The sequence below is a fragment of the Leopardus geoffroyi genome, chromosome C1 (genome assembly GCF_018350155.1).
Source record: "Leopardus geoffroyi isolate Oge1 chromosome C1, O.geoffroyi_Oge1_pat1.0, whole genome shotgun sequence".
NCBI classification, from domain to species: Eukaryota; Metazoa; Chordata; class Mammalia; order Carnivora; family Felidae; genus Leopardus; species Leopardus geoffroyi.
Window position 1 is genome coordinate 157702299 of NC_059328.1, and position 25811 is coordinate 157728109.

The 25811-nt window shown below is 39.5% G+C and overlaps 1 protein-coding gene across 2 annotated transcripts in view; it reads left to right on the forward strand.

The window, feature by feature from the left end:
• The window catches only part of CERS6 (ceramide synthase 6), a 318171-nt gene that overhangs the window by 2999 nt on the left and 289361 nt on the right, over positions 1-25811 (forward strand). The window lies entirely within an intron of this gene.

Consider the following 25811-nt stretch of genomic DNA (forward strand, 5'->3'; position numbering starts at 1 on the left):
TGTTGTGAGTCCCTTTACAAAATGAAATGCCTTTGTAATAGAAATAATTCCCTCTGGATTCTCTTCCTTTTCTTAAAATTTATTTTTCATTTTTGGGGCACTTGGGTGATTCAGCCAGAGGAGCATGCAACTCTTGATCTTGGGGTCGTGAGTTTGAGCCTCACGTTGGGTGTAGAGATTACTTAAATAAATAAACAAATATTTTTAAAAATTTACTTTTCAGGATTCTATTCTTTTTATGCTTCTGTTGTTACTTATTTCAAAGCTGAGAACATATCTATGAAATACCTGATTATCCAAGATCTTTATTTCCATTAAATGGGGTCTGTAATGCACTTGTTGAGGCCCAAATTGTGAATTTGAATACATTCTCCTCAGACTTATGTTTTTCTCTCCATAAAGAGAAACACTAAGGAATAGAGTGGATTGAGCTTTGCTCCATTAAACAGGCTTATTTTTTTGTTTGCACACCACTGTTGGGGTGTTGACAGTGGAGGCATTGGTGGCCAGAATGATACCGTGTTATGGTACCATATGGGCAACAATATGGACACTCAGCATGGTTGGTTAAAAATGGAGCAGGCTAAATTCAGTGACTTTCGACTGAATCTGTGAATAGTCCAAAGCTGGGTGGTTTTTAGCATTGCCTTTGTACCGCACTTAACCCTCGGTAGGACCAGAAGGGCCATTATAGATATGACTTGATTGACAAAGTAAAAGATCTGTTGTTAAAAAAAAAACAAAAAACAAAAAAACAAAACTTCATGGTTTCTCCTAGAATGAAAATTGTAGGGTATACCGTTATATTATGTTGTTGGCTTGATGACAAGGAACAAAGTAATATTTATTATTTCAAATTAAAAAACTTTAATTTCAGTGTAGTTAACAGTATTATATTAGTTTCAGGTGTACAATATAGTGATTCAACAGTTCTACACATTACTCAGTGCACACCATGACCAAAATATTATTTAATAATGTAACATTATCGGGGCGCCCGGGTGGTTCAGTCGGTTGAGTGTCCGACTTCGGCTCAGGTCATGATCTCACAGCTCATGAGTTCGAGCCCCGCGTCAGGCTCTGTGCTGACCGCTCGGAGCCTGGAGCCTGTTTCAGATTCTGTGCCTCCCTCTTTCTCTGCCCCAATCCACTCGCATTCTGTCTCTCTCAAAAATAAATAAACATTAAAAAATATAATGTCACATTATCATATATTTTATGAATTTTCTTGATTTAATGCTTGTTTAGGCTTAGTGAGCCTTTCTCTGGAATTATAATAAATACTTCTTCCAGATTCACTTGTTAAAATATATTGCTATAAATTACTATCTCATGAAACTCTGCGCAGGCTAAAAGTCATTTTTTGCAGGTAGAAATTAGTTGTCTAAGAATAAAGAGATTTTCTTCATACAAGTATTTTAGCCAATGGTTTCTTTCTTGTATTTTTTCAATTATGATTTGAATGAAAATAATTATTTGGACTGTTATCATTTGTGCTTCAAAAAAACTACCATATTTCAGAATAATCAACAAAGAAGATTCTTAGAGAAATCACTTGCTCTCTTTACTCAGACCCAATTTAGGTGGACCCTAGAGTAGACCTGACACCTCTTGTGATGACCAGATAATAAATGAGAAACTCATCCCTGTCAGGTTGGCTCTCAAAGTGCCAAGCTATGAGAGAACTGTCATTTTCCAGGAGGCTGACACCGGTCTCGCCTGGCTCATTCACTTAAAAGACCTGCTGCCCTCAAACCTTCAAAAAACAACAGTGTCTCATTAGTGTCAGAGGGAAGGTCTGGCCAATGGGCTTTTTCTTACCGATTTCCTTAGTGTCTTTTCCTTGCTAGGAGCCCTGGGTAAGGTCCTGGAAGGGAAGAGAAGGGGAGGTGAAGGGGGAGGAGGGAAGGAATATGAATGAGAAAGTATTCCTGACCTGATGGTTAGAGGCGAGAGAGGAGGTGTGAGTGAATGTCCGCCAGGAAAAAGCGGTGTGTCAGGTGAATTTGATTTCTGAAGGTTGTTCCTGTAAAGTCCCTCGTAATGAAGAGACTGGATGTCTTCTGATATATTTTGAAAGAGTTTGCGGTGGACTGGATGTTTCTGTCCCTCAAAATTCATATGTTGCAATCCTAAACGCCAAGGGGATGGTATTAGGAGGTGGGGACTTTGGGAGGTGATTAGGCCATGAGGGTGGAGCCTTTGTGAATAGGGTTAGTGCCCTTATAAAAAAGGCCGAGAGAGCTCCTTGCCTCTTCAGCCATCTGAGGACACAATAAAAAGATGGCTCTCTGTGAACCTGGGTTATTCTCACCACATCCCAAATCTGCTAGTGCCTTGATCTTGGACCTCCCAGTCTCCAAAACTGAAAAATAAATTTCTGTTGTTTATAAGCCACCCAGACTATAGTATTTTGATATAGCTGCCTGAATGGACCAAGACAGAATATTTGGTAACAGTTTGCATACGAAAAGTTCCTTTCGTGCAGTCAACCTTGGACATTTAACTCTCTAAATGTACCTGTTTTCCTTGTTCAGTATGGTGTGATTCAGATTAAAACTATGGATCCCTGCTTTGCTGGACTGGTGTTAGAGGCAAGAGTCGGTGTCAGAAGTAATAGGTTGCCTCCTACAATTAGTGACTGGGAAAGGAAAATTGGATTACAATGGCTGCTCTGTTGGAAAACAACCTGAAATCAAAGGGACTGTATTCGCAGACCTGTAGTACAGCTTTCTCATCTTGCAGAAAAAAGGTTTGCATTTGTAGGGTGCAATCCTTTAGCTATTTGTAGTAGATTGCTTTATGGATAAAAAACATCACGTTACTTTTAATGGACAGTGCCTTAGAATGGTGAGGAAAGCAGGTAAGAAAACTGCAAATTATTACAAATGATTTAATGCCATCAAGGATTAATGACACTAGCACTTTGAGTTCACTTATGACTTTACTGCGGAAAGTGTCTTCATGGACAGGGTTACATTTTTTTCTGCTGGATCCTCATTTGTAAGTGGTTTCGCTTCTGTGATGGGGAAAGGCAGGTGTCAGTGGAAAGGAAATAAGGTGTAAAGTGAATTTCTTCCATCAGCAAACCTGTTCCATGGCTTATTTGGAGATCACTGCACTGCCCTCAGGCACTGTTCACACTTTGTTGGTGAGCATGAGAATCTAGGACCATTTTGTACATAGAAGATTGTTAAGTGTTTATTACATGTGCTTAAATTCCTGTTCCTATCACCAGGCCAGGCTAGATTTTCTTACAGAGTTATGACTCTAAAAATTTTACTGTTTTCCCCCCCTCCCGCCTTCATTTGATCAGTTAATTTCGTAGATACTTTTGAGTCAGGATGTTGGGGTTCCAGATTTTGTTTGCCGGTAACTAGTTGTATCATTTAACGTTTCTAGGGGGTTATTTTTTTTCTTTAAAAAAATTTTTTTAATGTTTATTTATTTTTGAGAGAGAGAGACAGACAGACAGAGAGTGAGTGGCGGAAGGGGCAGAGAGAGAGGGAGACGCAGAATCTGAAGCAGGCTCCAGGCTCTGAGCTGTCAGCACAGAGCCCGATGCGGGGTGTGAGCCCACACACTGAGAGATCATGACGTGAGCCGAAGTTGGATGCTCAACCAACTGAGCCACCCAGGTGCCCCTCTTTTTTAAGAAATTTATTTATAAAAATAAGTATAAACAAGATGGCTTCTCATAGCATGAAGATCCTTCCAGCGATGCCCTGAGAACCTTTATTCCTAACTAAGATTTTATCCTTTGGTCTTTTACCCTCCCCTTTAAAAGAATAATCTCGCAGCCTCTTTTGTTGTCACTCTTACCTGCTGTCATAATTTTCATTGACATCATACACCTTTGCTTCTGCTTGATTGAACACAAAATGGTAATTTTCACCGTTTCTTTTGGGGTTGCTCATTAGTACTGCTGTGGATGGTTGATTGCCAGGGCACACAGTCTGAAGTTGACTTGGTGCTCACTGTCTTTTTTCTTATGTTTGACTATTGAAAATGACTGCGGCTTTTAATGAATAACTTTTTAATTTTAATTTTGAAAGTAGTAATAACAACTGATAGGTATTTCCTAAGATGAGCTTCTTACTTTACATGGTCTACTTATTTAATCCTTTCCTAAATCCTGGGAGGTAGATACTAATTTTCCCAATATTTTACAGATGACACTAAGAGTTGAGAATTTAGGAAATATACCTAGCTCACCATAGCTTAAAATAGCAAGGTAAGCATTAGGAACCAGGTTTCTTGATCTCCTAATAATTTTGGTGATTTTAAAAATTTTCTTAAAATTTTTATTTTATTTTAAAGAGAGAGTGAGGGGGAAGGAGGCAGAGGAAGAGAGACAGAGACAGAGAGAGAGAGAGAGAGAGAGAGAGAGAGAGAAAATCCTGAACAGGCGAGATCACATTGTATATGTACCATAATTATTTTAACTAGTCTGCGTATTGTTGTTGGACATAATAGGCTGTTTCCAGTTTGTGTATGTAAATCTTCCAACTCCTGATGACTTCCTAAGTAATGTTTCTTAGAAGTGGCATTTCTAAGCCCAAGATGGTAAATATCTTAGTGTTCTTTTTTTTTTTTTTTTAATTTTTTTTTTCAACGTTTATTTATTTTTGGGACAGAGAGAGACAGAGCATGAACGGGGGAGGGGCAGAGAGAGAGGGAGACACAGAATCGGAAAGAGGCTCCAGGCTCTGAGCCATCAGCCCAGAGCCCGACGTGGGGCTCGAACTCACGGACCGCGAGATCGTGACCTGGCTGAAGTCGGACGCTTAACCGACTGCGCCACCCAGGCGCCCCTATCTTAGTGTTCTTGATAGATACAAATGGCGAAATTGGTGTCCAGAAAAATTATATCCATTTGCACTTCCTTACCAGCATCCAAAGTATTATCATTTGAGGAAATTTTTGCTTTGCAAGCTGAAAAAAAATTACTGCTGTAATGTGAGTATGTTTTTATGTTATTCATTATGTTATTTCAAATATTTACTAATCATTTGTATTTCATTTTCTGTGAACTTGTGTGTGTTTTTTTATTGGGATGAACCTTCCAACTTTTTTGGTAGGAAAGTGGTGGCCTTTGAATTTTTTTTTTTTTTGTTTTAGTGCAGAATGGTCTTGTTTATACTCTTTCTCCTTTCTGCTTTCAGCCTCTCGCCCACAACCTGAGTATTCATCATCAGGCAGGAAGCTTCTCAGATTCTTCCACACAGTGGAAGGGATGCAGTCAAGAGGATGAAGTGGGATAATATCCTGACTTTATTTTGGAGAGTGAGGCATAAAGAAAGGGCTGGGAGGAAGGTTGAGGAATTCAGAGTGAATGGGTTTTTATTAAGGAAAACTCATAGATCTAAACTCTTATATTGTTTCTCTGAACGTTTGGTTGAAAGTGACTTATTAGACACTAATCGTTAGGGAAATACAAATCGAAACCACAGTGAGATACCACCTCATACCCATTAGGATGGCCACTATCAAGAAAAATAAAAAATAAAAAAAAGAAAGAAAAGAAGACAGATGTTGGTGAGGATGTAGAGGAATTGGAACCCTGTGCATTGTTGGTGGGAAGTGTACAGCTGCTATAGAAAACAATACGGAATGTCCTCAGAAAATTAAAAATAGAATTACCATATAATTCCGCTTCTGGCACATGCCCCAAAGAATCGAAGGCAGAGTGTCAAAGAGATATTTGCACACTTGCACTCTTAGCCACATTATTCACAATAGCCAAAGGGTAGAAACAACCCTAGTCCATTGACACATGAATGGATAAACAAAGTGTGGTACGACCATTCAGTAAAACATCAGTCAGCCCTAAAAATGAAGGAATTCTGACACATGCTACAGCGTGGATGAACCTCAAGGACATTATGCTAAGTGGAATGAACTGGTCACAAACAGACACGCCGTATGATCACACTTATATGCAGTACCTAGGGTAGTCAGATTCATAGAGGCAGTAAGTGGAATGGTGGCCAGGGGCTGAAGAGAGGCAGAAATGACGAGCTAATGTTTCATAGGTGTAGAGTTTCGTGTTTGCAAGATGAAAGGAGTTCTGGAGATGGATTAGATTGGCAGTGATGGTTGCTCCGTGTGAGTGTGCTTGATGCAAGTGCACACTTAAAAATGGTTAAGATGGTAAATTTTATGTGTATTTTACCACAACTAAAAATAATAAAAATGTAAAGGTTCACTGACTTAAAAAGGTCACTTACTAGAAATAACTGGTTTCATTTTCTAGGCTTGACAGATTTCTAGTCCTCTTGATCTCAGTTTCATCAAGCACTGTTTTGTTTCTGGGTTTGTTTTCTTTTAAAATACATAACCCCTTTGTGGTCTAGCAGAGCCCTTCTCTCCAGAATCATCTGGAATGGTTTGGTGGGAGGTGAGGGGTGATGGAAGGGAGGTTAAAGTCCAGAGAGCTCTTACATACCCGGGCCTTTTGGGGAGGTCCTTCAACCAAACAACTTTCTTCAGTCTGTGTGTTAATATGACAATTTAATAATAGTAAAATGGCAGGTACAGAAGTGAATACAGTGTCTTTAGAAAAGCCTACTGCACAGTTTCAGAGGATACAGCCCTAGGATTAAAGGCATTCTAGTGAGTTCACGATCCACTTAAAGCAAACCAGGATGATAGGATAAAATTCTAGTAAGGCGAGTGGCCTGGGCCACAGACATATCCTATGGAAACTTTTCTGTGGAAGATCAGATCTGACACTCTTCTCTGTCATTTTAAATTTATAGCCATGTTAGAGGTGCCTAGGTCGCTTAGTTGGTTATACATCTGACTCTTGATCTCAGCTCAGGTTCTTGATCTCAGGGTCATGAGTTCAAGCCCTGTGTTGGGCTTCGTGCTGAACATGAAGCCTACTAAAAAAAATAAGAATAAATTTATACCCATATTGTAAGCAAATGATTTAAATACTCAAAAATCTGAACATGATTTTACTCAAATGCTGTGTACTATAAGGTAATTGATAGTAAGCATTGGCAGGTTCATATTATTGAAAAGTAGTTTTCAAAGTTTGTGCAAATGTTTGGTCTTTTTTGTACAAAACGCTGCTTCCCATAATTTATCTCTGAAAATATTTGGGACAGGTTTTTTTTTTTTTTTTTTTTTTTTTAAGGAGAATGTTTTTCCTCTCAGCACTAGCCTTCACAGTGGACTTGTCTTGAACCACTCCTGCTTCCCATTCCTGCTTTTGCTTTTATTACCTCAGTATTGGATTGTGTGGCTTGTTTTGGCAGGGGTGGAGTTAAAGATACACAAATGGTTTGTCATTACAGGAAGGATGAATTCATTCCTTTACTAGGTAAGCTCGTTCACACAGTGACCCAGGAATAACATGCCAGGGTCTACATAAATGTCACATCTTATCTTTGAGGTTTTCAGGTTAGAAAGCTATTGTTGCTGTCCTGAAGCTGTGATTGAGATGGTCTCTCCCCTCCCCTTTCTCTTCCTCTTTCTCCCTCTCTCCTCCCCTTCCTTTCTTCTCATCACTTGTACCTTTAAAAACACAAGGAGGACTTGAGAGCACAGGAGGAGCAAAGTGTTAAGTGTGACGGGAGGGGATAGAGAAAACCATGTAAAGTCTTGCCTAGGGACACTTTGGCAAGTATCTGAGTAAAAGCTGCCAGCTAGTCTAAGTGGCTCTGTAGATCTTGTCTTCATAGATCACCATTTCAAAGCAGAATGTAGTGACTGGGTGGTTTAAGCAGAGTGGCAGTTTGGGACACAATAGCTTGAGTGAAGGGAAATTGAGAACCCAGCAACCGGTCACTGAGGCTACATAGAGATAAGAGAGTATAAGGGCTTTATGTGTCAGAGGATGTGTTTATTTTTGAGTGTGTGGGTAGACTCAAGGGTGACAGTACATTTAAATTGTTCCTGTTTTGTACATTTTTTGCAGCTAATTACAGATGTATATCCCTAATTCCTAGAATTAAAAGGAAAATGGATGAGATATAGAGACTGTGAAACTTGGGTTAAAATGCAGCCCCTGCCGTTTATCAGCTATGTAGTAGCAGACGGCATACCTTCTGAAATTTGATGTCTTTACTTGTAAAATGGGGAGTATATCTACTTTGTGATATTGGAGGACTGTGAAAATCCATTTAAAGGGGGCTCAGTAAACACTGGTTCTTAAAAATACACGTTGTGTAAAAAATAATTGATACCATAATACAGTATTTAGTACCTACTTGAGAAGTAATGCTCTGAGATGTGATTTCATGTGTTAGGTGTGTTGGGGGGGGGAGGTTGAGAGGTAGGGAGAGAGTGCAGTTCGTGGGGACAGTAGGACCTGTTTATATATGTGATCCTGAAACTGGAGGATTTACGTGTTCTGTTGAGGAGTAATTATTTAGGGTTTTACTGGAGCCCTAATCCCATCAGCACTATGCCTATTTAGGGAGGAGAATGCTTCTTAGCCTCTTCTTCTCAACTGTTAATATTGATGCGGATTTTAGGCCAGTGATTTGTTTGTATTTGGGGACAGAAAACTATGTCTAATGGTGGGATTTTAGACAGGTGATGGGCAGCTTTGTACCACTTGGAGCCTGAAGCTTTCTCTGGGGGCTGTGCCTTTGCAGAAGGCCCAGGAAGATGGCCTTTCTCTGGTTAGAGAGAGACAACTCTGACTCTGGTTAGAGTTTTCACAGGAAGCTGCCTTTCAGGGGAGGGATGCCTTAGGCAAGTATGCCAGTCTGTCCCCCACTGTCCCATCTGGCCCCGACGGTCCTTTTTTATTGCACATAGACTCAAGGGAAAATTGATTGGGTATTCAGATATTGGTTATGGCAAACATCAATTTGGCCGTTTCTATTGATTTGAGGACCTGAGCTGAATTCTGGCCATGCCACCTACAGCTGAAGATCTGGGAGCAAATTACTTCATCTCTCCGTGCTGTTTCCAACTCCTAGGGCTGTGAAGATTAGATGAGATAACACATGCATTGTGTTTAGAGCATTGCCTAGTTTACGGATGTAGTGTTTCCTGATTCTTTAGGTTTATTCAAGGTACACACAAGGTCCTGCCCCCCAACCCCCAAGTCACTTTCTGATTGTTGGAACCCTGATTTCCAGAAATGAGGCTTTATCATTAAAATTCTGAAACCCTCAGGGCACCTGGGTGGCTCAGTTGGTTGAGCGTCCAATTTCAGCTCAGGTCATGATCTCACAGCTCTTGAGTTCGAGCTCTGTGCTGACAGCTCAGAGCCTGGAGCCTGCTTGGGATTCTATGTCTCTGTCTCTCTCTCCCCCCTCCCTCAAAAATAAACATTAAAATTTTTTTTAAAAAATAAGGTCTCTGAACCCCTTTACTGGCATGAACACATATGATAGACATACCTGCTTTTTACTGTTTGGGTTTGGGTTTGGGTTTACTTTCCCTCATATCTTCTCCTCTGTCTCTGTCCTTGTCTCTCTCTTTTTTCCCCTCCAAGGAAAGTTCTGATACTTCTAATTGCAGTTAGCAGAAAACAACCCTTAGCAACTTAGTGAAGAACTAGGCCTTGTCTACCTCACACTCGTGTAATGCACTTTGCTGAGATTGTATGTTAATATTTAGGTGGCTCAGAAATATATTTTTTTTCCTAGTAAGAGCCTCCCAGAAAAAGGAAAACCTTGAGACTAATTATCAATTTCTTTCAGAATTTTAAGCCTAGTGGATTATCTTAATTTGATCCTTAAGAGAAACATTCAGTGTAGCATCCCTGGGATCGTATTTATGAAAATGCAGACATTCAAAATGGGCTGAAAAATAATAAATACATGTATTTTTTCTGTAAGAGAAACCAGCCACCCCAGATTTTAACTTCCATTGGTGTGAATGTGGCTAACCTCGCCTGACCAAATTCATTTAGAAGGCCTTTGAGGCTGCTTTCCACTTCAGGCACCTTGTTAGCTCTGCACAGCTGAAAAATAATTCATAAGTAGTTTGCTGTGTAAATCGTTGAACAAGCCTGTAAATTTTTTTAGGCATTGATGGAAGATATCTTAGGATGATCAAATATGACATTTGTGGTGGGTTTGCCTTTTAAAGGAGGAAGTAAGGCAAAGATGAAACCACAATGCTGTAGAATGACAAATTACCCAAAACTGCTTCTATTTTAATTCGGTAGTAGTTTAATAGAGCCATAGACTTTCTACTTAGAAAGGAAATTGAAAACTCATTCACTTAAAAATATGAGTCTATTGTGCGTCACACCAGTGATGTACCAAAGTAGGGGATGGTGGGGAGGTAGTCTGACCCAGGGCGTGCAGTTAGGGGGTACGTGCAATGAGGAGGTGCAATACCTCTAGATTAAAAAAAAACAAAATTGACTGAAAGTTGGTCTGCTTTTTATTAGCACCATGTGAAGCCAATTCTAAACATAGACTGGGAGAGTGTAAAAACACCCCTCCTCACCAGGGCACGCTGCTCCTACCACTAGCCCTTCCCCCAGCCTCTGGAAACACCACTGCTAGATGCTGTTTTAGGGCACAGATGTTCTGAAAACCACACTTTGAGAAATACTGGCCCAGCTACAAATCTTCACCTCCCACTTTATATATTGGGATTCTGAAGCCTGTAGAGATGAAGCGACTTGGCCTGTGCCATCCACCCAGGTCCTGGCAGAGCCTGGCTGCTCTGAACTCCCATGGTGCCAAAGTCCAGTGATCAGCTGGTTTCAGTTTACTTGTGGCTGTCCCAGGAAACGCCTCCGGCCAGATGAATTTGGGACAGTTGTTCACCCCACCTGATCGTTGGCCCTGTTATCAGCGGAGGGTGGTCTGGTCATCAGCTGAGGGTGATTTCACAATGATAATGGCTACTCTGGCTCTCCCTGAGGGTGAATTAGTGTAGTGGTGGGAAGAAGATTCTCTGGTGATTGAGATGTACTGCCTGCCCTCTGTCAGTGGACCACATTTCGTGGCTTTTCTTTTTAATTTTCTTTTTAACGATTTTATTCATCTTTGAGAGACAGAGCATGAGCAGGGGAGGGGCAGAGAGAAAGTGAGATGCAGAATCCGAAGGCTCCAGGCTCCGAGCTGGCAGCACAGAGCCCGAAGCGGGGCTTGAACCCACGAACCCTGAGATCATGACCTGAGCTGGAGTCGGACACCTAACCGACTGAGCCACCAGGCGTCCCTCATGGCTTTTTTTTATAAAGGTGATTGAAGGGCTCCCCATTAAGTGTGGGTTGGCGCTCCAGAGGGCGGAACTCAAGTGTGCAGACACCCAGGGCCAGCTCTTGGTGTGGTGGTTCCTCCCGAGCACATTCTCCTGAACCACTGAGATCATACCCACGCTTTTGTTTTCCTCCCACTTCCACCCACACTTAAATGGCTGCCTGCAGGATTGTACAGGGACTGGGGAAGAGGACAAAAATAGATGCACAAGTGGTGGTTTTTAACCAGCAGTTATTTCTAAGGAGTGCTCAGGCAGTCAAGCGGTTTTTTGTGTATGTATTTTATGTGCATGGTGGTGTTGAGTTTTACTCTGTGGAATGCTTCCTTTTGCTAGCGTTAGGTGGCTGTGGTTTATTTGAGATAACTGGGCTCTTGAAATAAATATTGCTGTGAATTATATCTTAAGAGTTGAACAAGGGAAGTGTTAAAAAAATGCCGGTGCTCGGACATTGCCTTGCTTGGAGGTAGGTAAGCAGGCGGACAGGCTTGCAGTGTTAGGACCTGTTTACATCTGGACGCAGAGTCAAGCCTTGAAAGATCAGGCAGAGGGCACCTAGTCACCAACTTACCACAGCCTCTCACTCCTTTGAACTTCTACCTCCTTTTTGCTTAGTGCTTCCATATCTTCTGTTTGACTCTTCCTCTTGCTTAGACCCTACTCTGTGTTCAAATCTAAGGTAGCCTGCGTAAACGGAATCTCTTGATTGGTTGACCCCCTTACCTTTTTGGTCCTGAGCCCTGTGTTACCAGCTGTTCTGTTATTCTTGCATTTCCCAGGGCCATAGCAAGTTTGGGCCAAGTCTATTTAGAAGGATAGTTAATGAGCACTATCAGCTTGTACTTTACTAATTTAATTAAATTTAATTTTTTAGTGTTAAAATATGCAACAAATAATATGGAATAAATGTTCTTTTTGTTTTAAAAAAATCACTGAATGGTTTTAGGCTTTTTTTCTGATTTAAAAAAAATCAAATTGGTTAGGTTCCACAATTGTAGAACAGTGGATTATTGTTTGGCAAGCAGTTTTCCCTTTTTATAGTTGAAGATGATAAACATGTTCCATTAAAAATAGAACCAAACCTGGTTAGGCTTTCTCTCCATCAGCCTCCATTCTGTTTTCCAGCCAATGTCTAATTTCTGTACTCAGGGGTCACATCTAAGGAATGTCAGTTCTTTCAGATTTGTCTAAAGCTTTTCTGAATTGGGTGCATTTAGCTACTAGAAACTTCTTACTGTCTTATTTTAAAAGCCAACCTCAAAGAGGCAGGGAGCTGCTCTGAATGGGGACTGCTGAGGTGCACAGTGTATGGTGATACATTTTGGGAGTTGGCACAGATGATACTTATTTATTTTGCAGGTGAAACTAACCACAGTCTTTAGTGTTTAGATTCGTGGAGAGAGCTGCCCTCTGCCATGTGTGTGCAACAAAAGGGAGCACAGAACCCTGACTTTGCCTTAAAATTCCATCTTGGTAGACCCCTCGTTCAGCAAATACCCGTTAATAACTCCAGCACTCAAATGTGCAATCATATGGCATTGTTCGAAAAGTGCTTTATATTTCCTGAAACAGACTTTTATTTTGTAACACACACGAAAGCACAGCTACATGTACAGTTTATTGGATTATCACAACAAAGTGAATGATACACTCATGTACTTATTATCAGAACCCAGATCAAGAAACAACATCATTAGCACCCCAATATTGGGGCAGTATTATCAGTACTAAACCTCCTTATTAGTTTTTTTTACCTATTTTTATAAATGAGGGAAACATTATTTGCATTGTAAAGATAAAAGGCCACCTTAATTCCTTTTTTTAAAAATACGGTTTATTGTCAAATTGGCTTACATACAACAAACACCCAGTGCTCATCCCAACATGTGCCCTCCTCAGGGCCCATCACCCATTTTCCCCTCCCCCCATCCACCCTCAGTTTGTTCTCTGTATTTAAGAGTCTCTTGTGGGTTGCCTCCCAAAGCAACCTTAATTCCTAACCCATGCATCAAAACCCATTATTCCACTTAAGGTCATACATTCCTTATGAAGGAATGTTGGCACTTGACATCACATGTGAAACCATCTTTCTGTTAAGTTTGTGCATGTGCTTGGATACATGTGTGTGTTCACATGCAAGGTCTGATTAGTATTTGGTTATAAAATTTAAAGAAATTTTTTAGAAAGGAACAAGAAGTGCATGTGAGAAAGTGACAGAACCATAGTCAAAACATCCCTTTTCCTTCCCACCTTAAAGTTAGTGGGAGTGTTTTATAAGGATAGGCATTAATAAAGGGACACAAATACAGTATCTTTACATCCTGTTTTTAAGAACACATTAAGGATGTTAAGCAGGGGATAGGTGAATAAGTTTGTTGAAGTGCTTCTGTCTCCTGTTCCTTAGTTGTGGAAAGTTTGAGATTTGTAGTTTGAGACAAGAGGATCAGAGCTATCACGTACTCGGGATTTGAAAAAGCTATGTATTTTGAATACTAAGTAATTATGATCTAGACACAGTGTGTTTGTTTTGAAAATAATATCTTTAAGACTTGCTTTGTTCATATTTTTAAAATTATACTTACCCTGGGATGCATGGGTTGCTCAGTAGGTTAAGCGTCAGACTCTTGGTTTTGGCTCAGGTCATGATCTCATGGTTCATGAGATCAAGCCCTGCACCAGGCTCTGTGCTGACAGTGTAGAGCCTGCTTGGGATTCTCTCTCTCCCTTCCTCTTTTTCTCCTCTCTCACCCTCTCAAAATAATTAAAAACTTTTAAAAAACATTATACTCACCCTGAAGGCATAGAACTTTTAATCTAAATTTTTCTTAGTTAAGTCCTTCTTTGGCTATATTTTTTATTCCATTTGTTCATCTCTCTTCTTACAAATGCCAATTATGTTAGATTTCTTTAGTCTGCTTTTCACCATCTTCGCTATAATCATTTTAATATTTTTTTTCCATGTTGTTTTATTCATTTCCCTCTAGCCTGTATGCCAGGTGTCTCTTTCATTCATGTTTATCCTTTTTATTCCATTGCTGTTCATATTGCTTAACCTTTTCTTAATCTTTACCTTCTCTTCTCTGGCTGTTTCCATTTGCAATATTTTTGGTAGTTTTATAATTACTTCTCTGAACCCTAATATCTCTTCTTTGACTTTTTTTTAATGTTTATTTTTGAGAGAGAGACAGAGTGTGAGCAGGGGAGGGGCAGAGAGAGAGGGAGACACAATCCAAAACAGGCTGCAGGCTCTGAGCTGTCAGCACAGAGCCCAGTGTAGGACTGGAACCCATGAGCCACAAGATCATGACCTAAGCCGAAGTCAGATGCCCAACTGACTGAGCCTCATAAGTGCCCCTCTTCTTTGACTTTTTTTATGAAGGGTGATCATGTGACTTGAAATGTCTATAAAATTTTTGTTTGAAGACCTGTGTTCCTGTGAGTAATTCTTTTTCATATGCGTTCTAATCTTTTATTTTGTGATTATTATGTCTGGGTTGTGCTAGGTCCTACGCATACCCGTTAGTCAACACACAGAAAATACTGGATTTTATTCTGCTTATTTCTATAAAGGAGGGGGTACCATAAAATCAGCTTGCTAAAATCTCTTATTGTTTTTGGATTCCTAGCATAATTGAATGGTTTTCTTTAAAAAGAATGTTTCATTGGTGAAATCTTCAGTATTCTGTGACTTCTGTTTCATGAGTCTGAAATATTCAGATGGCCATGGCACTGAATTTGAGGTACATGGTTTTCCAGAGCCTTTTTGAGCTCTGTAGTATAACAGAGTTTAAAAAAATTTTTTTTGATGTTTATTTATTTTTGATAGAAAAGAGCGAGAGAGAGAGCGCACAAGCAGGGGAGGGCAGAGAGAGAGAGAGAGAGAGAGAATCTGAAGCAGGCTCCAGGCTCTGAGCTGTCAGCACAGAGTCTGACTGAGCTGAAGTCAGATGCTTAACTGAGTCACCTAGGCGCCCCAGTGTAACAATGTTTTTTCCAAATTATGCATGCTAGAGATAATGGGGTTTTTATGCTAGTTTTAAATGGGACTTCTGAATTTTTCCTCCTGTGTTTTGGCAATGTAAAACTAACAATATACAATGAATCTCTTGGTGCAGTATTATCTTGGTGGTAACTATTTGTTAATTTCTGACATTAATTTTAATTTGTGGATTTTCAAATATTTCAGCGTCTAACATGATTATGCTACAAAACAACCAGTATTTGAAACATTGTAAACGTTTAAAATTATAAAATCTCTTACTCCATTAAAAAATTATTTAAAAAAATTACCTCGTGTTTTATGTCTATAATCTCATAAGAAAACTCCCATTGCAGAAAAGAGCATAATTTTTCCATTTTCACTATTTTCTCAATTCATCTTTCTTCCCTAAATGTGACCAGTATTAGCAGTTGACATGTTTTATTTTTCCAGAACTTTTTCAATGCATTTACCTACCTACCTACCTACCTATACACACCCACACACCCACCCCCACCCCCCCACACACAAACACACACGGAAGTATAAAGTTTGTTTAAAACATGAGTGATACACTCTAAGTCCTGTTCTGAAACTTTTTTTATACTTAACATTATGTCTTGAAGATTTTCTAAGGTTGGTGAATGTAGAACCACTTTATTCTTTTTAATATAATTGCACAGGATGCCATTGTTTGGGTGTTTCATGGTTCATTTAACTGTTTTTCTATGAACACTATTAGAAACAATGCTATAACATCATTCTTGTACAGAATTATTTGTACTCAGGTGTATTTCTATAAACTAACATAGAAGTAGAATTTCTGGGTCAGAGGATGTACAAAGTTAAAATTTTAGTAAATGCTGCCAACACCTCTGAAGAAAAATTGTATCAGTTTATCATCTCCACGACACTAAATGAAAAAACCTCTCCATTCTGATGTAACCTGCTGCATATTTGAAGTAATTTTGTCAAACTGCCCTAATCTATAAAGAAAACAGCTGTTCTAACATGATGGCATATCCAAAGAACAGCAGATTGGGACTCTGGCTGGGAAGGAGTTTTAATAGTACCTATCATGAAAAGACCTTCTCACTTTATTTTTTTTTAACCAGAGAAATGGGAATAATAATCATAAGATACAATGAGACATTCACTCAAGTTTGTAATTTTGAACTTTGTGACATCTATTGCAACCATTTCTTGAGTGTTAGTGGGAGAGGGGCAGAGAGAGAGAGAGGGAGACACAGAATCTGAAGCAGCCTCCAGGCTCTGAGCTGTCAGCACAGAGCCTGGACGTGGGGCTCAAACTCATGAGCCGTGAGATCGTGACCTGAGCCGAAGTTGGAACGTTAACCAAGTGAGCCACCCAGGCGCCCTGCAACCATTTCTTTAACAAATCTTTATTTCATATATTTACACCCTTTTCAACTCATTCCCTTTGGCTTACTTAGCTAACCAGAATGGTGAGTTTTTGTTACATTCTTTTACAACAAATAAAAAGCAGTTACTGGTATAGTAAATGTTATTACCTTGTGCAAGAAATTGTGAAGGAGGGAAATCTCTCCTTGTGTGAAGTTTCCTAATAATTTATTATCTGAGTAGTTTCTTTATGATTTATCTTCTCTAGCAGAAAAACTTTCAATCAGCAAATAATAAGTAAAGAATATTCAACAAGTAACTAAGAATCTAGAACTTAAAAGAAGATTTTAAATCTACCACTTGGTTATATTCTTCAGTACAGCTGACTGCCCATAGTATCCTACCTCCTGATTACTGTGTAATCTCATTGTGCCTTTCTGTTTAGGGAAAGGGTACGGTCATATACTTGTAGAATGGCAGTTGTTAAAATTTTTTATTTTATTTTATCTAATGTTCAAGTACACAAAAAGCTAAAGAAAATAATGCCATGAATATTCTTATTTTCACCGCCTGAAATTCAATGATTAACATTTTATATTTTTTCTTTCTCTTTTTTGCATATGCGAAGTAAACTGCAGATATTATGACGCATCTCCATAATGTACTTGAACATGCATCTTTTGTCTAAAAAGAAAGACACTCCAGAGTGGCTTTTTTAATAATTTTTTTTCATTTCAAAAATTTTTCATTTTTTGAGAGACCGAGTGCAAGCAGGGGAGGGGCAGGGAGAAAGGGAGACACAGAATCCAAAGTAGGATCCAGGCTCTGAGCTGGCAGGACAGAACCTGATGTGGGGCTTGAACTCACGAACCTGAGATCATGACCTGAGCTCCTTGCTATCAGTGCCAAGCCCTACGTAGGGCTCGATCTCACCAAGCACGAGATCATGACCAGAACCGAAATCGAGAGTTGGACACTTAACTGACTGAGCCACCCAGCCACCCCCACAATGGCTGTTTTTGTACCTTTGTCTTTGGTTAATGTGTGAATTACTTAAGAATGAACTGTTAGTGTGAAGTTGCCGGGTTATTCTGAATTTTGATAGGTGTTGTCAAGTTCTTCTAGGCGACTGCGTCTGTTCACAAGGAAATTCCTAATTTGGAAAATTTCTAACGTGTAACTGAATTTTCAAATGTTTGCCAGTTGACCATGTGAAAAATGGTATCATTTCAATTTATCCTTACTTTTAAGCAAAATTAAGGGCACTTTCATCTGTTTAAAGCTGTTTGTTTGTAGTTTTCTGTGAATTATGTGACGTTTTTGTCTTTTGGGGGATGATTATTGATTTATACAGGCTCTCTATGCAAAAATAAATTAGCTGTTTTTCATGTACATTGTAAATATTTCTTATGTTTTTAGTATATCTTTTCACTTTAATTATGATTTTTTTTTCTGGGCTGAAGATTTTAATTTTTATGTAGTTTGTAATCACTATTTTCCCTTTAGAGTACTTTCTCCTGAGCTAGAACAGCCTTTCTACTTGCCTGAAGGCTGTGAGCCTGCTGCCCACATTTTGAGGGCTGAGCAATGAAATGGAACTGAAGGTCCTATTTGGTTTGCAGATTTTCACTTAGTCCGGTTTTGGTCACTGTGCTTAATGTCCCCAAGGTCAGGCCCTCTGTACCTTGACCTCTCCAGGAGTCAACTCCCCCTCCTCTGCTGGTGAGAGCGGTCACCTTGTGTTGAGGTCCAAATCTGAAGGTTGACCTATTCCTTGTACAGACTCTGGACTAGTCCTTCTACTCCACAACCTCCAGAAGTATCTGGTGCCTACAGTTTTTGAATGTTTCTGGCATTCTGTACCGTGAAGCCTCACTACTCAGAGTACAGACAGCAGACCAGTAGCCTCTGTCCACATCACAAGGGAGTTTGTTAGACATGCAGCCCTTCAGGCCTCAGCCGAGACTGCTGAGTCAGAATCAACAGCCTCAGAATCACCAGGTGGTTCTTGTGCATGTGAGAGAGTGGGATGCCTTTCTTTGACTCCCAACATTAGCAGGCAGTTAGTCTTTAGCTGTTTCTGCTTGGCTGGGTCAGTTGCCATTCACTCGTCTGCTTTCCATCTTCCAAAATTTGAGGTGATCTCTTATCTGTTATTACCGTCTTTTGTCCTTTTTGGAAGTTTACTCTGTTTATTCTTTATTGTTTTATTGGGATTTCAAGAGGGCTGAGAGATTTAAAAAAACATTTATTTACTATGTTTATCAAAAATTCTTCTATGTTGTTTTTGAAAAAGTTTTTTTTTTTCAATGTTTATTTATTTTTGAGAGACAGAGGCAAGAGTATGAGTAGGGAAGGGGCAGAGAGAGAGAGAGACACAGAATCTGAAGCAGGCTTCAGGCTCTGAGCTCTCAGCACAGAGCCTGATGTGGGGCCCCGGTGCACAAACTGTAAGATCATGACCTGAGCCGATGTCAGCTTAGCCAACTGACTGAGTTGGCTCAGCCACCCAGGCACCCCTAGAAGGCAGAATTTTAAAACTCTGAGTTAAAATAAATGATTTCTGTAATTCTCATTATTTACTCTTCATTTTTATTCAGTCCATTTTTATGTTTACTTGTTCAAAATGACAGGGTCATCAACATTTTTGGTCTTACTAGATTTTTGACATATGCAACGTACATATGCTTTTTCATATATACACACATATATAACTTTTTATTACAGACTTTCTTTTCTTTTCTCACATACAATAAATTTGAAGCTTATGAGAATTTGATTCCTAGGAGAATCTGTTTCTTCCCATTTTTTTCAGAAGGGTACAGTGTAGACACTGTTAAATGCAATAGAAAGTTTTACTACATGAATATGTATGATAGGCAGCTAGTGTGCTCTGATTACCCTTAGCCAAGACTGACATGTTACTTGCTTACTGAGATCTTCACTAGTGGGCCAGCCCAAAGCCTATGGCATTTGAATTCTCCCACCACTTATTGGAGCTGTGACTCTGGGCAAGTTAAAGAATCTCTGATTCTGTCAGATGGAGATCGTATTACCCTTTCAGATGGTGAGGATTGGAGATAATTGCAATAAAATGCTTAACCAAATCCTTGGCTCATAGCAGGTACTCAGCCAATGGATTCTGCTTCTTTAAGATATGGATGAGTCTTTCAGAGTGCTTTAATCAACAGGAGCATTGACTTGCTCACTCAGATATACTAGTAGAATAAAAGTTTGTATGGGAATCTTCCCCAGTGTCTTGACCTTAGAATACATAATTGAGTCTCAGTTGCCCATGCTAGTGGAAGGGAGAAATGATAGGAGTTAGCAATGGCAGATAATTTCTCAAGCCTTTAAACATGACTGAGAATTCATTTGACTATTACCTGTGTTGAATACAATACAGAATTTCATAGCTGGAAGAGAACTTTGAGATTACAAAATCTTTTAACTTTACAGATGAGAAAACAGATCTGGAGGGAAAATGACTCACCCAAGATCATGCAGTGTTGTGAGTTCAGTGGCAGAGTTAGAATCAGAAGACAGATATGTGAGCTCTTAGATCCGTGTGTTTTATTTACTTTTTATCATTGTATTTGCTCAGGTCTGTATCCAAAGCCTCTGATGTGCTTGAGGAACTGGTGTCTGGGACCTCAGTCAAGTGTAGGTTAAGGAGGAATAGAAACACTGTTGAACTTTTGTTTTCTCTCTTGAGAGTTTTCAGAGCCAGATACTCCCCTGTGATTCACAAGACAGCTTCAACTGTGTGGTATTGGGGTGTGGGCCAGTAAATTTGAGGTGAGATATAGCACGAGTAGGTATATATTAAAGTCAGAATAAAATGGAAAGTGGAAATCCTCAGATAAGCCAGACAGAGTTGGTTGGGGACATAAGTGCCTGTATACAAGCCCAGGGCAGGTTGTGGATTCCATGTCAAAAAGACAGGCAAGAATAAAGCCCATACACAATCATGGGCAAAAGGAAGGGGTTAGAGAGCCAGGCTCCCTGGTGATATGTAGCAGAGAGCAGGTAGGAAGGAAGCATCACTTCCACAGAAGCTGAGCACCCACCTGAGCCCCACACTGAGTGGAGATCCCCTCCTGGAGAGCTTGTGGTTTGGAGGAGGGGTGGTTACAAGCTATCAAAAGTGAGCTCACTGTGTACCTAAGCAACTGTTTCGTCTTTGCTCAAAAGTTTTTTTTTTTAAGTTTATTTTTGAAAGAGAGAGAGCAGGAGCAGGGGAGGAACAGAGAGAGAGAGAGAGAGAGAGAGAGAGAGAGAATATCCCACCCAAACAGGCTCTGCACTGTCAGCACAGAGCACAATGTGGGGCTTGATCTCAGAAACTGTGAGATAGATCATGACATGAGCTGAAGTCAAGAGTTGGATGCTTAACTGACTGAGCTAGCCAGGCGCCCCTCATGAGTTTTTTATATGCTAGTTAGATGGTGTCAGTTGTAGCTGGTTGGGGTTTCTTGGTATCAACATCGAATGGGGCGAATAAAGCAATTTCTGGGCAATTCCTAACTCATCATTAGCTCCAGGTCTGAAGCTAGCCTTTAGAACATCATATGGATGTCTAGCTCCCATAGCTTTGTTTCATAATCCTACAGACTGATTTTGCTTTTGACTTTAGAATTGAGAAATAAATGTTTAATCTGTTACATAAAATTAAGTAGGAATAACACTGAAATCATGGCCAGGCTGAAAGATAGTTACCTCCCAAATACCGATTTACTTGTTGAGCTAATAAGCCATTTATATGTAAATGTGAATATCTATTATCTTGGGTCTTGATGAATTTGAAATAGAACCAGCCTGAATACATTTGATTTAGAAGTAAGTTTGGGTTTAAAAGTTATTTCCCTTTAGGGAACAACAAGTTAAGCTGAGGTTGAATAGGGTTAGAGGAACCATGAAAAACATTTTTTAATGATTAGTATTTATTTTGATAGGGGGGAGAGGCAGAGAGAAAGTCACAAGCAGGCTCTGTGCTGTTAATGCAGAGCCCAATATGGGGCTTGATCCTACAAACTGTGAGATCATGACCTGAGCTGAAATCAAGAGTCAGGTGCTTAACCAACTGAGCCACCCAGGACCCCCTAAAAACATTTTTCAAAGACCCTCAAAAATTATGTGACAGAGGCCTTAGAAATCCAATAAATATGAATAATTTTGATTTGTAGAATTCATAGTTGGAGCGTACACGTGTTGAAATAAATTACCACATTTAAACTTGAATTATAGTATTTTAGCGGAAAAAAAATCAAATGAGGTTTTAAGTTTGGACTTAGAGAATCTTTTGTTGGGTTTGTACTGACTTAATTGAGATGAATTAAAATAAATGTTACTTTCCTATTTGCTCACTGGATTTAAGTAACTAGCTATATTAGATCAGATCAATGGACTTGAAGTCATTGGGACAAAAGGCACCAAAAGACAAATGAGTAAGTCTGTGCAGTTGTTGAAGTCATTAGCCCAGTGCACTTTGCTGCTGGACAATCCTCACCTAGTTCAGGAATGTTGGATTCCCAGAAAGTACACAGTACAAGTTGTGTGATGAGTCATATTATGAGTGGTCTACCTTCTGTTCCACTGTAGTGCATAATTCATGCAAAAAATCTGATTTGAGCTGTGTCAACTTCAAAGGGTTGCAGTCGGGTATAAATCTGGAAGGATTTGTTCAGAGAAGAGTTTCTGTTTTTCATTATACAACTGGAGGTTCAGACTATCTTTGATCAATTTAGTGGCAAGGAGCTGAAGCCAGCTTTTCAGTTTGCCAGCCTTATTTAATAAGCCTTTTGTTTTCCTTGAATGTGAAGAAGCTCTCCGGGATGAAGGCTGTGTAAATTTGACGTAACTATCTGGTTTATCTTTGTAAGAGCTAATCTTTAAATTAAAATAAATATAAAAGTGTCTGATTATTAAAATAGCTGCTAACAAAAATATTCATTTATTATGAAGTTCTTTGATGGTTTGATCTATTGTAAACTCCACCATAGCCCAATAGATGATGGGATTGTGTCTGTTGCATGAACACTCAACATATGATGGTCTGGACAGCATTCGAAGTCTAGAGCGGTAAAGGAAAACAGTAATAGGTTAAAAAAATGCAGTTTCCTGAAATAGGAGTGGTGGCGCAGTGCTGTAATAATTGGAGCAGTGATGTTGTAAGGATCAGTAATTATGGCTAACATTTATTATAGACACGCTATATGCCAGGCACTGTTCCTAGAGCCTTCTATGGATTATCTCATTTAATCCTCACATAAACTCTGTAAAGTAGGTACCACTATACTTCTTTTTTATGGATGTGGAAATGAGACTTATGAAGGTCCAATAATTTGTCCAGGATCGCACAGCTAATGTTTCTTTTACAGAGACTGCCTAGAACATTGTGCTTGGTGTGAATAGTGGAGGCTCTGTGCCCTTACCGGTTGGCTGATCTCAGGCTGGTGGCTAGTTACTCAGAGTTCTTTGAGCATCAGCTTCCTCTTCAAAATGTAGAGAGAGGGGTGCCTGGGTGGCTCAGTCCGTTAAGCATCTGACTCTTGATTTCGGCTCAGGTCGTGATTTTGAGCCCCGCATCTGCACTGTCAGTGCCGAGCCTGCTAGGAATTCTCTCTCTCCCTTCTCTGCCCCTGCTTGTGCTCACTCAAAAATACATAAACATTTAAAAAACAAACAAAATGTAGTGAGAGTGGAGAATTTGCCTCACACTGTTATTGTGGCAGAGGAATTACATAATGTATCCAGGGATGCTTTGTAAACTAAAAATTATTATCCAGTAAAAAGTATTATCCAAAATTATTATCCACTTTGAGGTATATGATGAAGAAGAAAGGCCAAGCCCTTTGGAGAGAGAGAGACCTGGATTTTTTTTTTCCCCACTCAGAGCACAGATTTTTTTTTGTATGTTGGTTCAGAGTTGGCACTGGATATGAGTCTTCCTCCTTTCGTCGTGGAACACATTCAGGTCCTATTCTTGCATGGTAGAGAGGCAAGGATCAAAGGCAAGGATTCTTAGCCAACCATTCTAGGATTATGAGCATGAGGCACTCCCTGAGCCAGGCTTAACCACATAATTGGTTACAGTAAACTTAGAGAAAGGAAGGTAAGGCTTGTTTCTAAATTTATGGACTTCTAGAACCATGGCTTTCAAACTTTACTGGGCATCAGGGTCACCTGGAGAGCTTGTGAGAACAGATGGCTGGAATTTCTGATTTACTAGGTCAGGATTAGAATTTTATTCCAACAGGTTCCCAGTAATGCTGATGCTACTGGTCCAGGGACCACTCTTTGAGAACCACTGGTCTAGAATTATCTCTGTGCATTCAAAATATTGTACCACTATGTTCACAGCTAAAAGTTAGGCCCTGCTTAGTAAAAGCACAATCAGGAGAAAATTATGCATATCATTTAACACAACAGAAGTGCTGTTGTTTTTAGTACTAGGCTTTTCACAAATCTTAAGTAGAGAAGAAAACAACTCTCTAACCACACCAGTGAGGTGGTAGGTTCCTTTGCAGACAAGTAATTGTAAATCATCCAGAGCTGAGCATACCTCCTTAACAGCTGAAATAAATGTTTAATTACTTGTTGATGGTGTTTGAGGGGAGAATTTATACTTACCTGTTGTCAAGGTAAGTATGTGTGGGTATTTTTTTCCTCAGATAAGAACAGAGGCTTCAATGTCTTCTCACCTAAGGTTTCTTTCATTTTTGAGGCATTTAACATATAAGACGTCACACATTGTCATTTGCAGACATATGGAGGGTCATTAGAAGGTGCCCTGGCTCTGGCTTTAAGAGGATGTGAAGAGAGGGCTGTTTTCTATAGATAGGCTGAAATAATGCTTCAGGATACCTCACAGCGAAGTAGAATGCATTTTCTTTATGAAAATAAAAAGATGAACAACTAGGCACATTTGAAGTCGGTGAGAAAAGACGGCATAGAAAGTGATAGGCAGGCTCTCATTAGGTGATTTCTACTTCAGCCGTTTGCCTCATACTATAGTTTTGGCTTATGAAATTGGAGGAAACTAAAATATCCTTTGGTGCCATTTAAAAATCTTAACCCAGTGGGGTACCTGGGTGACTCAGTCAGTTAGGCATCCAACTTCAGCACAGGTCATGATCTCACTGTTCGTGAGTTCAAGCCCCATATTGGGCTCTGTGCTGACAGCTCAGAGCCTGGAACATGCTTCAGATTCTGTTTCTGTCTCTCTTTCTCTGCCCTCCCCTTGGCTCGTGCTTGCACTCTCTCTCTCTCAAATATAAATAAACATTAAAAAAAAAAACTTAACCTTTAAGTATGAAACAAACACAAAAAATAACACACTGCCTTGTTTTAAAAAAATTAATAGATTTTTAAATTTTTTGAGCAGCTTTATTTACATTTACAGAAAAATGAATGGAAAGTACAGAGTCCCCATATACCCCCACATCTCTACCCCCCACCCTCTGCAGTTTTCCTTTTGATTAACATCTTACAGTACTTTCATTACAACTGATGAGCCAATATCAATACATTATTTTAACTAAAGTCCATAGTCTTTATTAGGGTTCACTCTGTTTCATCCATTCTATGCATTTTGATAAATGTGTAATGACATATATCCATTATTACAGTATCATACAGAACAGTTTTCACTGCTCTAGAACCCCTGTGCTCCTTCCTTCCCCCTGAATCCCTGGAACCACTCATCCATCTTCTGTCTTCATAGGTTTGCCTTTTCCAGAATGTCATGTAGTTGGAGGTCATGCACTTTATAGCCATCTTTCACTTAGCAATATGTATTCAAGGTTCCTCCATGCCTTTTTTTTTTATAAGCTTTTAAGAACTTATTTTTTGGTGTACATCAATGGATGAATGGATAAAGAAGATGTGTGTGTATGTGTGTGTGTATATATATACATACACACATACATACAGTGGAGTATTACTTGGCAATCAAAAAGAATGAAATCTTGCCATTTGCAACTACGTGGATGGAACTAGAGGGTATTATGCTAAGCGAAATTAGTCAGAGAAAGACAAATATCATATGACTTCACTCATATGAGGACTTTAAGATACAAAACAGATGAACACAAGGGAAGGAAAGCAAAAATAATATAAAAACAGGGAGGGGGACAAAACAGAAGAGACTCTTAAATATGGAGAACAAACAGAGGGTTACTGGAGGGCTTATGGGAGGGGGGATGGGCTAAATGGGTAAGGGGCACTAAGGAATCTACTCCTGAAATCATTGTTGCACTATATGCTAACTAACCTGGATGTA